The sequence below is a fragment of the Saccopteryx bilineata genome, chromosome 4 (genome assembly GCF_036850765.1).
Source record: "Saccopteryx bilineata isolate mSacBil1 chromosome 4, mSacBil1_pri_phased_curated, whole genome shotgun sequence".
In the NCBI taxonomy this organism is placed as follows: Eukaryota; Metazoa; Chordata; class Mammalia; order Chiroptera; family Emballonuridae; genus Saccopteryx; species Saccopteryx bilineata.
In genome coordinates this window covers 208,786,520-208,801,754 of record NC_089493.1, presented here as the reverse complement: position 1 = coordinate 208,801,754, position 15,235 = coordinate 208,786,520, and the positions used below count along the sequence as shown (strand labels likewise).

General features: G+C 38.6%; 1 non-coding gene across 1 annotated transcript; it reads right to left on the bottom strand.

Annotated features, from left to right (window-relative positions):
• Positions 1–5,948: 5,948 nt before the first annotated feature.
• On the bottom strand, positions 5,949–6,055 carry LOC136337020 (U6 spliceosomal RNA). Its single transcript, XR_010731741.1, has one exon. It is a non-coding gene; the product is annotated as a U6 spliceosomal RNA (small nuclear RNA).
• Positions 6,056–15,235: the final 9,180 nt, after the last annotated feature.

The window sequence follows — 15,235 nt, the reverse complement described above, 5'->3', positions numbered from 1 at the left end:
CCATAGAGATAGAGGAGGTTGCCAAAGGGCAGATTAAGGAAAAGAAAGCAATTTATTCTTAAGACAATTACTTAAAATATTCAGATAATGTTCTCTTTCAAATTAATCTTGTTTTATTTTTCTGATAACACAAGTAATAAATAGGTGTTTTCATAAAATTCTGAGTATATTCTTTTTTTTTTTTTTTTGTATTTTTCTGAAGCTGGAAACAGGGAGAGACAGTCAGACAGACTCCCGCATGCGCCTGACCGGGATCCACCCTGCACGCCCACCAGGGGCAATGCTCTGCCCACCAGGGGGCGATGCTCTGCCCCTCCGGGGCGTCGCTCTGCCACGACCAGAGCCACTCTAGCACCTGGGGCAGAGGCCAAGGAGCCATCCCCAGCGCCCGGGCCATCTTTGCTCCAATGGAGCCTTGGCTGCGGGAGGGGAAGAGAGAGACAGAGAGGAAGGAGGGGGGGGGCGGGGGTGGAGAAGCAAATGGGCGCTTCTCCTATGTGCCCTGGCCGGGAATCGAACCCGGGTCCCCCACACGCCAGGCCGACACTCTACCACTGAGCCAACCGGCCAGGGCCTCTGAGTATATTCTTAATGCTCATTTAAAAAAATATTTTTGTGATTTTTTAATTAACAGTCTTTGCTCTAAGAAGAAAATATTCTTGAATCATCCCACGTTGGGGCTTGAACTCAAGATGAATGAAAAATACTTCCTGTTCTGTTGTCTTCAGTGAAGGCCAAATAAAGGTAATCAGCTTGAATCCACCTTCATTAGATGAAAGCCAGGCTGTGTTCTTGTCAAGACAGGAGCTGGAGCTAGTGGCAGGTAGATAGATGCTCTGCTTCCACTGTGATGGAGGAAGATTACTGGGGCCCTTTGTGCTGCGGACACTTTGGCAGGGCAGACTGTGTTAGGGGAGAAAGCCTGTGATTACTTCTAGTATGGATATTTTCCCTTCAGTAGCACTACTGTGTAGCCTGGAAGATGAACAGCAAAGTGACCACCATGGCACCGTCAGGGCTGTACGTTGCCCCCACATGAAGGGCAGTGTCTGTGGCAAGGAAGAGGGCTGCTCCAAGGAGTGGGGAAATCTGTAGCAGGTGGTCACTTCAGAGGGGAGACGATTCTGAAATGTTTCCCGCAGCAATCCAGTGGAAGCTCTGAAACTCGACCCTGTCCCTCTCCCACTGCATCCCCCAGTCCTGTTCGGATCCAGGAGTTCCGCTGTGGGTAAAGGGACAGGCAGATTCAGTCTGGGGGACAAGGCACCAGCAAAGCTGAACCACCAACCCTAAGCCAGTAAGAGAAATCAAGCTACAATGAACTCAGCCAGAATCCCACAGTCAAACATCTAGAAAGAAGCTATATTATTTCAGAATTCCTGATAGTTATGTTTCACTCTTTAGGTATTCTGAATTACTGGTGGGGAGGAACAATATTTTCAAAGCTAAGAGCCTCTAAAGGTAAAAATCTGACTCTAAACAAATCATCAGTGTCAGTACTACAGGTGATATGTGGTCAGCTGGGAATATCTATTCTTCACTTATTTCTAAGACTATGTCCACTTTTCTTGCATGTGGGGATAAGGAAAGGACCCAGTATTCTCTTTCCAGATCCTTAGTTGGTAGTTTTTATATACCTTGTTGCTCCCTCAGCTGAGATAAGAATAGAGCCAAACGTCCCTTTTTTGACATTTTATCTCTTGTTGCCTATCTTACATACAGCTTTAGATTTAGCCATTTATCTTTAGTAAATGTGTTTTTCTACTATTCTACTCTGCTATTGTTTATAGGCCTAACGTTTATGGGCATTTATGTTGATGACTCCTTAATACTAAAAGAAGTCATCCTGTATTTTCCTTCATTTTTTTTTTTAATTAAGTGAGAGGCAGGGAGGCAGAGAGTCAGACTCTTGCATTGCACCCTGACCAGGATCCACCTGGCTAGCCCCCTACTAGGATACTCTCTCCATCTGGGGTCACTGCTTCATTACTCCTCAACTGAGCTATTTTAGTGCCTGAGGTGAGGCCATGGAGCATCCTTAGTGCCCAGGGCCAACTCGCTCAAACTATTTGAGCCATGGTTGCAGGAGAGGGAGAGAGAGAGAAAGAGAGAGAGAGAGAGAGAGAGAGAGAGAAGGGGAAGGGAAAGGGAAAGGGAAAGGGTAGAAAAGCGATGGTCACTTCTTCTGTGTGCCCTGACCAGAATCAAACCCTAGACTTCCACACACCCAGGTGACACTCGATCGCTGAGCCAACCAGCTAGGGCCTTGTATTTTTATGAGTGTGTTTTGTCCAATTGTCATCAAACACTGCAGAACTGCTTCTCATAAATTATAGCAGGCAAGGCCAACACATTGTGAACTCTTTTCTTGAAATTCCAGAACATCTGCATGAGTATATAAAGTTAAAACAAAACAAGAAAGAAGAAACATGGCCAATCTGAAAATGACTGCAGAACCCTGAAGTATTCTGGCTCTGAGTCAGAATTTGCTGCTTGGGAAACCTTGATTATCTGCTGTTTTTCCTCGCCTTTACTTGGGTTTCAGATTGCAGGAACATTACAATGTCACCACACAGCTCATGGCAGGTTAGTTGGAGGAAGCTGCTTAAATCCTGACAATTTCACCCTGCATTTATCACTTTCAATCTTAGACCCAAGCCTTCACTTCCCAAACTTCCCTTTCTCCTTCCTATTTTTCTATACTACTCTCCAACACATTCCTCACAGAGAGACCAAAGGAAAAATCTCCAAACACTGAGCTCTAAAAAAGGGTCTTAGAGTTTTCTACTTTTAAATTCCACCCTACTACTGGGATTTTACTGATTTCTAACTCTGAAAAACCTTCAGAGACTACTCAAAAACGCTGTGAACATGAGTGGGAGACTTTTGATAGATTAAGAACAAATGTTAACAGTCAAGCCATTCCAAGAATGTTCTGCTTTATTTCTCTAAAAATATTTCAGTTGAGTTTGCCTTTTAACAGACACAATTAGAAACAATACATCTGACCCTTGACCTCTGGGATTTGGAACATTTTTGGACTCACTTTCCAGAATGAATCTCTTCTTTAACCAGAAAGTGGTACATCCCACAGTTAACATGGGAAAACTAACTTTTAGAAAGCAAACACCTTGGGAAGAAAAGCTCTAATGCCTATGATTAATTCATGTTGTTTATGATAATCTAAGTGGGACCTGACTACATAGTGTGTGTGTGTGTGTGTGTGTGTGTGTGTGTAGAAAGATTTGTTTCTCACCCAGAAAAGATTAATTTGGGAAACATTTCTATTGACACATTGCTCATAATTAAAGTAATTCTTCATGTTCTGTTTCTTTTAAATAAAAACTTGTGGCTTTACTTAACCTTCCATCAATTAACTCTCTCAAAGCAAAATAATCTTGAACTCCATAAACACACGCATTTATTTCTCTCTCTCTCTCTCTCTCTCTCTCTCTCTCTTTGGGACAGAGACAGAGAGAGGGACAGATAAGGACAGACAGACTGGAAGAGAGAGAGAGTTGAGAAACATCAGTTCTTCGTAGTGGCACCTTAGTTTTTCATTGATTGCTTTCTCATATGTGCCTTGACCTGGGGGGCTACAGCAGAGCTAGTGACCCCTAGCTCAAGCCAGTGACCTTGGGCTTTAGATGGTGAGCCTTGCTCAAACCAGATGAGCTTGTGCTCAAGCTGGTGACCCTAGGGTTTTGAACCTGGGTCCTTCACATTCCAGTTTGATGTGCTGTCCACTGTGCCACTGTCTGGTCAGGCTTAATTCTCTCTTGACAGAGAAAGAAGCAGTGGTTGCCCCTCAACTGCAGGGACTCCAGCATTATTGCAGCTCCAAAGTCCAATGCCCTGTGCACCGACTCTCAGTGTCCTACTTTCCTTGACAGGGTTTTGACTTTTAAATTCCTCCTTCCACATTTCTCCTAGGCACAGTCACATGTACCTATAAAAATTATGCTGTTAGAAATGTTTGAACAAGAGCATTCCTTATTCAACAAACACGTTTTAATCTTCCTTATGCTAGGCACTGAGGACATGATAGTGAGCAAAATAAGCATGCTTGCTTCCTTCATGGGGCTTATAATCTACTGGGGAAGAGAGAATTAACCAAATACTTAGAGGCATTAAAAATTGTAAAAAAGCATTATAAAGAAAAATACTGAGTGCCTGTACATTATTAAGGAACCTGACTTATTCTGTCTGTCTACCTGCCTGCCTGCCTGCCTGCCTGCCCGTCTGCCTGTCTACCTGCCTGTCTGCCTGTCTGTCTACCTGCCTGCCTGTCTGCCTGCCTGCCTGCCTGTCTGTCTACCTGCCTGCCTGCCTGCTTGTCTGCCTGCCTGTCTGCCTGTCTGCCTGCCTGCTTGTCTGCCTGTCTGTCTACCTGCCTGCCTACCCTGTCTGCCTGCCTGCCTGCCTGTCTGCCTGCCTGCCTGTCTGCCTGTCTGTCTACCTGCCTGCCTGCCTGCCTGTCTGCCTGTCTGTCTACCTGCCTGCCTGCCTGCCTGTCTGCCTGCCTATCATCTTCCTATCTACAGGGCAAGGAAGTGTTCGGAGGAGTTTATCAGATCAGAAAAGTCCTTCTTGAAGAAATATCTGAACAAATTTTAGAAGGATGACAGGAATGTTCATACAATGGAATTCAATACAGCAATTAAAAATGAATGAGCAAGACATTATATATCAAACCCAGAGATCAAGGATTCCAGCCTCTCTGGATGTCAGATCAGGTGGGTGTAAAAAGGCAGAGTAGTGTTTTGTGAGTATGTAGCCACTCTACAACTACTGCCTTGCTTTCAAAACTAATTCTGAAGTGAGAGAATCATGGATACATTTTGGCCACAGGAAAGACAGGGGAGAAGGAGAGAGCCATTCCAATCCCTGAACTACAATTTATTTATTTATCATTATTTTTAAAGAGGTTATTTACTGATTTTACAGAGAGTGGCGGTGGGGAGTGAGAAGTATCAACTCATATTTGCTTCACTTTAACTTTCATTATGTGCTTGTCCTGTGTGCCTTGACCAGGCAAGCACAGGGTTTTGAACTGGTGACCTGAGCATCCTAGGTCAACACTCTATTCACTGCGCCACCACAGGTCAGGTCCTGAATTATTATTTAAATTTAGACTGTCAGAAGAAGTTCTGAATGCTACAAGTGTAATTAATGGATACTAAGAGGAGACAGCCAAACTCCCCCATCTTCTAGCTTTCTTTAACTTATTATTAATACTAAAGGCTAGAATTCGATTATTTAGTTGGCACAATTTGGTCTGCTCTCCTAGGGCTGATGACCTCATCAATTCCTTCCCTCCTCAGCTTTGCTTGCTGAGATCTTTTCCTCTGTGATTGGGCAGCTCATTTCTCTTCCTGCGCCCAAAACTCAATCATAGAGCCAAGGAGAACTACCTGTCTTATTCACTTGGTGTATTATAATTCAAAGTATTATTTAAAAAAGAAAGCTAAACTCATGTTCTATGTTAATTAAAAGAAAATAATTAAAACCAAATATAAATATTTTATTAATATTTTATCTTACCGTACTAACACTGCACTCTAATGGTAGCCATTAACATATCTGCCACATTAGGTAATAATTGTTGTTGTTTTTTATTAGGTAAAAACTCAACTTGAGACTGCAAACATGATTATAATGTTAGATCATCATATTTTGATTAATCTCTGTCTCCAATTAGACACTAACCCTTTACCTGGCAGTCCTAGCCCGCATGTACCAAGCACAGGTGACATAATAAACCAGCACAGAAGACTCTCAGAATGCAGGCAATATTCCTTCACAATAGTAAAGGGCAAAACATAAAAAAGCATTTTTTGTAAAATAAAATAAACAGTGGCAAGTAGAAATTAAGACAACACTTTGTTTCTAAGTTTGGGAAATATGAATATAATAACCAGTGGGATGCTTATTTCTGTTTTCTTTTTTAAAATATAGACTGTTTAGTGAATTTGTATATCATCCTTACACAAGGACCATGTTAACCTTCCTTGTACCATTTGAATTTTAGTCTATGTGCTGCCAAAGTGAGCACAGTATGACTTTTATTTCAACTCAGTGACTGACATAGAATGGGACATCAGTAAATACATTTTTAATGAGGAAAAATGGATACTGACACCCACTTCGCTTAAGGCTTTATACATTCTCGTCACCCTATAGTCTATAAGTGAATTAGCAAAATTTTTTTTTTAATTTTAGTTTTATTGTTGGTCACAATAAGTTATAGATACACTGATTCCACTTTTTATTTAAAGTCAGAATCATAGCATAATAATGGAAAGAGATGACAAAGCACTTTTCCAAGCTCCGCGCAAAGGACAGTGAAGGGTTCAAAGGCAGACATCTTCCATCTCTTTTCCTTTACCTCTTCTCTCAATTTCTCTCCCCTGTGTGATTAATCTAAATATTGAAGAAATGTCCATATATAAAAAGAAGCTAATCATTTTTGGATCAAAATACCTTTAAAACTACAAGCTGAATGGATCTAAGCTTTGCTAAGTCAGTCCACATGTCAGCCATTAACTATCGGCCCCAAACTTATAGCTGGTAAGCAATGCAGACTAGAAAGGGAAGGAAATTGAAGGAACAGTAAGTCAAGGGCTTTTGCTCTCATAATAGACGAAGTGGGTGGTGAATAGATTTGAAGCAGCCCTCGTCCGGGATTGTGAAAATGGATGAGACACTCATGTTTAGGGAAAAATTTCACTTGGCATTTAGCCATGGTAATTTTGGGCTCAATCATGCTAGACTTCAATCAGAGTGAGCAACTCCCCTGTAGAATTTAATATCAATAAAGCAATCATAACTACTTGTCTGGTGGATGTACACTAGAGGAAGGCAGGCCAATCTATCGCAACTATTTCACAAAGACTGTCACCTCGACTTCCCTCACAGTTTGAATTTGCAGGTTTCTACCTGTCTATATTTATAATAACACAGTGAAAGAATAACTCAAGTCCTTTAAAAAAGGAATAAAATTGCTTGAATGTAATATTGACTCTATTTGAATATTTATTTTCAACCAAATAGCTTCCTTTGGTAATCTTTCCTCCAACTGACATGGTTGACAGCAAAGAAAGTCTTCCAGTTTCAACACGTTTGCCTGCTCCGTTTCGTCTTTGAGCCTGAGGTTTGTCCTGACACAATGAACAAACATGAGGGGCTCAGAGAATTAGAGATATGGTTGGGGAAAGACAAGTATGAAAACTGCTATTTATTTTAAAAGGGCAGGTTGGGGTTATGCATCTTTAGTATTTGAGAGAGAGACATCAATCCAGTGTGAAAAAGACATTATTTGGTAAAGTTAGTATCCTTATTTCACAAAGCAAATAAAAATATCCTCCTTTTAAAATTTGGTATTTTGATAATTAAAAGTTCTTTACCTAAGCAAATAAGCTTTTCTTGAAAAAGAAAAGAAATTAACTTGATAATGACATCTATATTCTTTCAGTTCATTTACATGTATAATGTGAAGAATGATCAGCTCTTTAACTCTAGTGGACTCAGGTGCTTTAGAGATCTTTATGTACAGATTTTCTCTGTTCTATTTCTACAAAAAGCCAGAAGATACTGGCTTGTTAATTAATCTGCGTCTTTCTCTTCTATTCTCTAAGGTGGGATTCTCAAAGGAAGGCCTGGGTACCATCTGCATTTGAATAAACTGCACAATTTATTACAATGCTGATTCCTGGGTTAATTGATGATATGTTATAGTACAGTGAGACAGTAAACCAAGGAGGAAAATGTGAACTCTGACAAACAGCTGATCCAGTCCAGGAGAAGACTGTGCAGCAATCCAGACTTACAGCAGGATAATGGAAGGCTTGGGAAAGATTTCAGAGAGGGAGAGAAAAGATTTAATACCATTGAGATATTGAAAGAATTTAGGAGACAGATAGGGCAGGCAATGTAAGAAAAAAAGAAAACCAATTAGGAATTCTAAGAAAAATAAATAAACCAGATAAGAAACTAAGTGAATGATCAAGATATGCTACTTGGCATTGCAATGAGTACTGTTTATATATCATTAGAATGTAGATGGAAGCTAATGACTTTCAACTTTAATAGATAATCTAAAGAGAGTATTATACAATTGTTAGAAAGAACACAGGCCCTAAAATTCTTACTGGCTTTATGAATAAAGAAGTGTACTTATGTTACTCAATTTCCTTTCCGTAAGATAGAAATAATAATAGTTATTCGTTTTATAGTCTTGTTGTGGAGCTTAAGTAAGTTACTTTACACAAAATACTTGTAACAGTGTTACACATAGAAAGTCTTCAATAGGTGTTAGCTAAAACAACAAACTACATATAAAGAGAAGAAATATTTATTGACACAGAACAAAAATGAAGTGTTATTAAATTTGACAATATAAATGTATAAAAGTCCAGATGACAAAGAAAGTGGCAAAGAATAGTGATGTGCAATCATGAGATAGCTGTTTATAGTGGATAGAAACAAAAATAAATAACAAAAATGGCAACTAAGAGAAAAACAAAATGTAGCAATATAATTGTATAAATGGGTTAAATCATGATCCATCACAGCAGGAAGCTAATAATAGATTATTACTTCAACTTATAAATCAAAAGCTAGTAAGCTTATAAAATTAAGATATAAAAGGAAACAACAACAACAAAAAAAAAACAAAAAAAGCAAAAAAGTTCTCTTTAAGGATCAAGGAAGGTAAATACATTTACCTTTAAATATTTTACAGTTTTGTCAGTTATACCTCAAAAAAACTGAAAAAAAAAAAGGAAGGTAAAGGGGATTCAGAGTGGCTGGTGGAAGCAGAAGATTGCAAGTAGAATAAGATTAATGCCATGATATCTAGAATTCTTGCTAGGAACTTCAGGAGACTTGGAGAGCTTGGAAAATATAAAAGTCATAGGAAAAGAATGCTAATTAATTGACCATAAGAGACAAAAATAGTGTTACTTTTATTGATGAAGTCAAGCAAAAATCACAATACATCGGAAAAACAAGTGAGACTTAATGTCAATCACGTTTCTATTTTCCCTACTTCTTGAAATCATCAAGTATAGTTTGGGCAGTGTTGCACTACTGATTACAAGCTTTTGGGGGGTAGCTTTTGCTGTGTAGTCTACTCTTCTTCTTCTGGTCTTTTTATTTTCTGGCTGCTCGGTGAAGATTTCTGCATCATTAGATTTCCTTTCTTGTGTTTTCAAAGGATGAGCACATTTATAGTCAGTTCTGTAAACCTGATAGTCATTCTGAATTTCTGCTCAAAAGCTACTAAGATGGATGATGTGGACATTCTTTTTATTAAGAAAATGTATAATACATATTAAAATAGAAATGCTTGCTTTGGTGAATTTCATCAATGCTTCTTAATCTAGACCTAACAGAACATGCAATTTTTAGCTGTTCGGTTTCTTTATTTGGTCAGCATCTAAGACTTTAAAATTCATAATCTTATTAAATTTTTGCATGGACTAGAGTCATCATTGATGAAAATGCTTTATTTGCAAAAGGTGACCAGAATTTCTCAGAAACTGGAAGAAAAGTTCATGCTGGAGAGAGTCCAAGAAGTGAGGTTGGAGAGTTATATGGAACTGGGAGCTGAGCGGGGAGATGTTGTAGGACCCAGGAGGCTTTGAAGGACCTTTCCCTTGGGAGGAAAAGGAGGATTTGGAAAATTTTAAGCAGAAGACTATGAGGATTTTAAAGGGTCACTCTGTAAGCCCTTTTGAGAGTAGACCATATTCAGTAAGAGTGAAGTAGTGAGGCCAAAATAAGGCTACTTCAATAAACTAGGCCATAGATGATGGCTGCTTGAACCAGGGAGGTGGTGGTAAAGGAAACAAAAAGTGATTGGATTCTGGATCTATTTTGAAGATAGAAGCAATAGGATATCCTCATCATTTAAATATTAAGATATAAGAGAAAGAGGAGTCAAGGGTGACTCCAGGGTCATGGCCTCAGCAACCCAGAAGGATGGGATTGTCATTTACTGATGAACATATATCATCAGGTAGAGCAGGTTGGTGTAGGGAGATTAGGAGTTCAGGGTAAGAAATATAAAATTTGAGAGATCTATTACAAATACAAATAGAAAATTGATATATGTAATCAAGAAATAAATGTCAAACATTTTAATATTTATTACAAAATTTGAGCACACACAGACAAATGTCACAGATAAATTGATAGCCTGATGATAATCTTGGATCTTTGATATAAAAATGCTAAGGCAGATGATCTGTTTTTGTTGAATAATGATTATGAACATTCTAAAAAAATTCTCCAAATAAAGCATAACATTGAAGCTTGAAGATAAAATGTTTTACCTTTGCTCTCAAAATTGACAACAGTAAGCCCCAAAAGCCTGAGGGTCTTACTATCAGATCAGCCATTGTTATAATACAGCATGTCATGTCAAAATTCATCAGGCATTTTCACAAAGCATATTTTACACTTGACTTGCCCCTAAGCATTTAGACATTTTCCCCCCAAGCCACCTGTAAAGTTAGATTAGATAATTCTTAAGAGTTTAATTTTACTCAGGTGTGCTGACAAGCACAAGCAATAAATCCTTGGGAAATTTCCAGATTTCAGTTGTTTTTTGTCTATGCAAGTAGAATGAAACAAAAAAATAAAAATAAAAAAGAGGCAGAATTTAACTTACTCATTTTTCTCTTTACTGAAAAATCTGTATGTAGCCAGTACCTGTGATTTGGAAGAGTCCTACTCTCTGCTCTAGGGCAAATCCACAGGGAGACAGGAGTCCGCTGTAAGCGACCCTGAGGACCTGAGGCTTCAGAATTTCCCACTGTGCCCTCACATACCTTCAGTCCCTGCAGCTGTTCCTCGCCCTCCCCTCTTACAAATGACTTTATCTCCTAACTCATCCTCCATTCATGCTTGATAAACTCCAGACTGTCCAAACACCCAGACTGTAAGAACAGTCCCTTTAGTCCCAATTCTGAAACTAACATGTGCCTGCGGGCCTCCTACTGTTGGAGTCTCATGAAACCTTCTACCCTCCCTCCCCAAATTAGAACACTCTTTTGTAGCCTTTTCATATCTAAATTTTTTTTTAGGAAAAATAATTAAAAAAGAATTAAAAATTTTATTGAATTTATTGGGGTCACATTGGTTAATAAAATTATATAGGTTTTAGGTACACAATTCTGTGATACATCATCTGTATATTGTGTTGTGTGTTCACCTCCCAAGTCAAGTCTCTTTCCATCACCATCCATCTCCTCTTTACCCTCTTCTACATCCCCCCATCCCCTTTTCCTTTTATAATCACCATTCTGTTGTCTGTGTCTATGAGATTTTTTACCTTTCTCACCCAGCACCAAACCACCATTCCTTCTGACAACCTGTCCATCTGTTCTCCATATCTATAAGTCTGTTTTTATTTTGGTTATTTTGTCTACTTATAAGTGAAATCATATGGTATTTGTATCTTTCTGACTGGTTTATTTCACTTAGCATAATACCCTCTAAGTCCATCCATGCTGTCATAAAAAGTAAGAATGTCTTCCTTTTTACAGCCAGGTAGTATTCCATTGTATAAATATACTACAGCTTTTTATCCACTCATCTACTGATGGAAACTTGGGCTGCTTCTAAATCTTGGTTATTGTAAATGATGCTGCAGTGAACATAGGGGTATATATATTCTTTTGAATTAATATTTTGGATTTCTTTGGATATATTCCCGAAAAAAAAATTGCTGTATTATAAGGCAGTTCCACTTTTAATTTTCTAAGGTAACTCCATACTGCTTTCTATAGTGGTTATACCAATCTTCATTCCCACACCCTCTCTAACACTTGTTGTGTGTTGATTTATTGATGCTAACCAGTCTGACAGGAGGGAGATGGTATCTCATTGTGGTTTAATTTGCATTTCTCTGATGATTAGTGATGTTGAACATCTGCCTGGCATTTTCAAACAAATGTTGATGCCAACTGGCCCAGGAAGCCACAGTTACCCTGTGCCATGTAGAACTTCATCTGTCTCCATGCAAGGGCCTCTCCTCTTCACATAGGTCCATTGTTGGTGCTAAGAGGAGAGACGAGAAAGAGCAGGTTAGAGATGTGTACTGCAGGACACTGGGAAAGCATGACCTGAGTGAAGAGGTTCTTTGATGTGGTTGTGAATCATGTCAGTTGTCTGATACATAGAAAGTCTGAGAGCAAGTAAATGTGAACATAGACAAGGACCAGATCCTATTGGGCCTCAAATATCTAGTCCAAGAGTTTAGGATTATTTTGAGAAGTATAAGTAGTCATTGAAAACTCCTCAGCTGGGTGGTGACATAATAACCAACACAGAAAGAATCAACATGGGACACTTTTTTATAGATTACTAAGTATTTTCCTACATGTGGTTTCATTTAACTATTGATTTTTCCTCATGAATTTTCTTCTGGCACCAATGTTTAATCTCAATGAGTGAGAAAAAATGCAGGAAGAAGAGAAGGTAGAAAATATTTGAACTTTATGAGAACTAGTCCTTGTTCTGGTTGTGTAATGCTCTAACCCAGTACCTTGTACTGTAGCTAGATCCTAATAGGTTTTGAATAAGTGTATGTAGACCATACAGATGAAGTCTCATCATATTGCCCTCCAGTGGTTAATGTCCCTTTGCCTACTAGGACGACTCTTTTTGCAAGTATGCATTCAAAGATGAATGCTGGAAAAGGACAGCAAGAAAGGTATGCAAAGATAACATCTGTTTAATTTTCAATAGTGCCTTATGTTTCAGAGCCATCTAAAATAGGGCCAAAGTGAAGAAAAGGAAAAAAAAAAACCTAGTTAGGGAAGTCAAGTTCCAAAGCCTGGGTGGCTTTGGTTTCTTTTTATGATTTTAATGATTAATCCTTTGTTAAGTTTATCCATGGGCTGTCAAAAATTCTACCATTTCTACTAATTTATAACCAGAGGAATTTCTGGGAGATTTTTTTTTTTAATATTAATATTTTTTTATTAAATTTAATGCAGTGACATTGATAAATCAGGGTACATATGTTGAGAGAAAATATCTCTAGATTATTTTGACATTTGATTGTGCTGTATACCCCTCCCGCAAAGTTAAATTGTCTTCTGTCACCTTCTATCTGGTTTTCTTTGTGCCCCTCCCCTCCCCTAACCCCTCTCTCCTTCTTCACCCCCTCCCCCCTCCCCCAACCCCCCCGCCCCTGTTGCCATCACATTCTTGTTCATGTCTCTGAGTCTCATTTTTATGTCCCTTCTATGTATGGATTCATCTCAGTTTTTTTTCTGATTTACTTATTTCACTCCGTATAATGTTATCAAGGTCCATCCATGTTATTGTAAATGATCCGATGTCATCATTTCTTATGGCTGAGTAGTATTCCATAGTATATATGTACCAAAGTTTTTGAATCCACTCGTCCTCTGACGGACACTTGGGCTGTTTCCAGATCTTCGCTATTGTGAACAATGCTGCCACAAACATGCGGGTGCATTTCTCCTTTTCGAGCCGTTCTATGGTGTCCTTGGGGTATATTCCTAAAAGTGGGATAGCTGGGTCAAAAGGCGGTTCGATTTTCAGTTTTTTGAGGAATCTCCATACTGTTTTCCACAGTGGCTGCACCAGTCTGCATTCCCACCAGCAGTGCAGGAGGGTCCCCTTTTCTCCACATCCTCGCCAGCACTTATTCTGTGTTGTTTTGTTGATAAGCGCCATTCTGACTGGTGTAAGGTGATATCTCATTGTGGTTTTAATTTGCATTTCTCTAATGATTAGTGATGTTGAGCATTTTTTCATATGCCTATTGGCCATCTGTATGTCCTCTTTGGAGAAGTGTCTATTCATCTCTTTTGCCCATTTTTGGATTGGGTTGTTTGTCTTCCTGGTGTTGAGTTTTACAAGTTCTTTATAAATTTTGGTTATTAACCCCTTATCAGACGTATTGTCAAATATGTTCTCCCATTGTGTAGTTTGTCTTTTTATTCTGTTCTTGTTGTCTTTAGCTGTGCAAAAGCTTTTTAGTTTGATATAGTCCCATTTGTTTATCCTGTCTTTTATTTCACTTCCCCGTGGAGATAAATCAGCAAATATATTGCTCCGAGAGATGTCGGAGAGCTTACTGCCTATGTTTTCTTCTAAGATGCTTATGGTTTCCCGGCCTACATTCAAGTCTTTTATCCATTTTGAGTTTATTTTTGTGAGTGGTGTAAGCTGGTGATCTAGTTTCATTTTTTTGCAGGTAGCTGTCCAATTTTCCCAACACCATTTGTTAAAGAGGCTGTCTTTACTCCATTGTATTTCCTTACCTCCTTTGTCAAATATCAGCTGTCCATAGAACTGTGGGTTTATTTCTGGGTTCTCTGTTCTATTCCATTGATCTATATGCCTGTTCTTATGCCAGTACCAGGCTGTTTTGAGTACAATGGCCTTGTAGTATAACTTGATATCAGGAAGTGTGATACCTCCCACTTTATTCTTCTTTTTTAAGATTGCTGAGGCTATTCGTGTCCTTTTTTGGTTCCATATAAATTTTTGGAATATGTGTTCTATATCTTTGAAGTATGTCATTGGTATTTTAATTGGTATTGCATTGAATTTATAAATTGCTTTGGGTAATATAGACATTTTAATGATGTTTATTCTTCCTAACCATGAGCACGGTATATGCTTCCACTTGTTAGTATCTTCCTTGATTTCTTTTATCAATGTTTTGTAATTTTCCGAGTACAAGTCTTTAGTCTCCTTGGTTAAGTTTACTCCTAGGTACTTTATTTTTTTGGTTGTAATTGTGAAGGGGATTGTTTCCTTAATTTCTCTTTCTGACTGTTCATTGTTGGTGTATAAAAATGCTTCTGATTTCTGAGTATTGATTTTATATCCTGCCACTTTGCTGAATTTATTTATCAGGTCCAGTAGTTTTTTGACTGAGACTTTAGGGTTTTCTATATACAATATCATATCATCTGCAAATAATGATAGTTTTACTTCTTCTTTTCCAACTTGAATGCCTTTTATTTCTTCTTCTTGTCTGATTGCTGTGGCTAGGACTTCCAGGACTATGTTAAATAAGAGTGGTGAAAGGGGGCACCCCTGCCTTGTTCCTGATCTTAAGGGTATTGCTTTTAATTTTTGCCCATTGAGTATGATGTTGGCTGTGGGTTTCTCATAGATGGCTTTTATCATGTTGAGGTATGTTCCCTGTATTCCCACTTTGCTGAGAGTTTTGATCATGAAT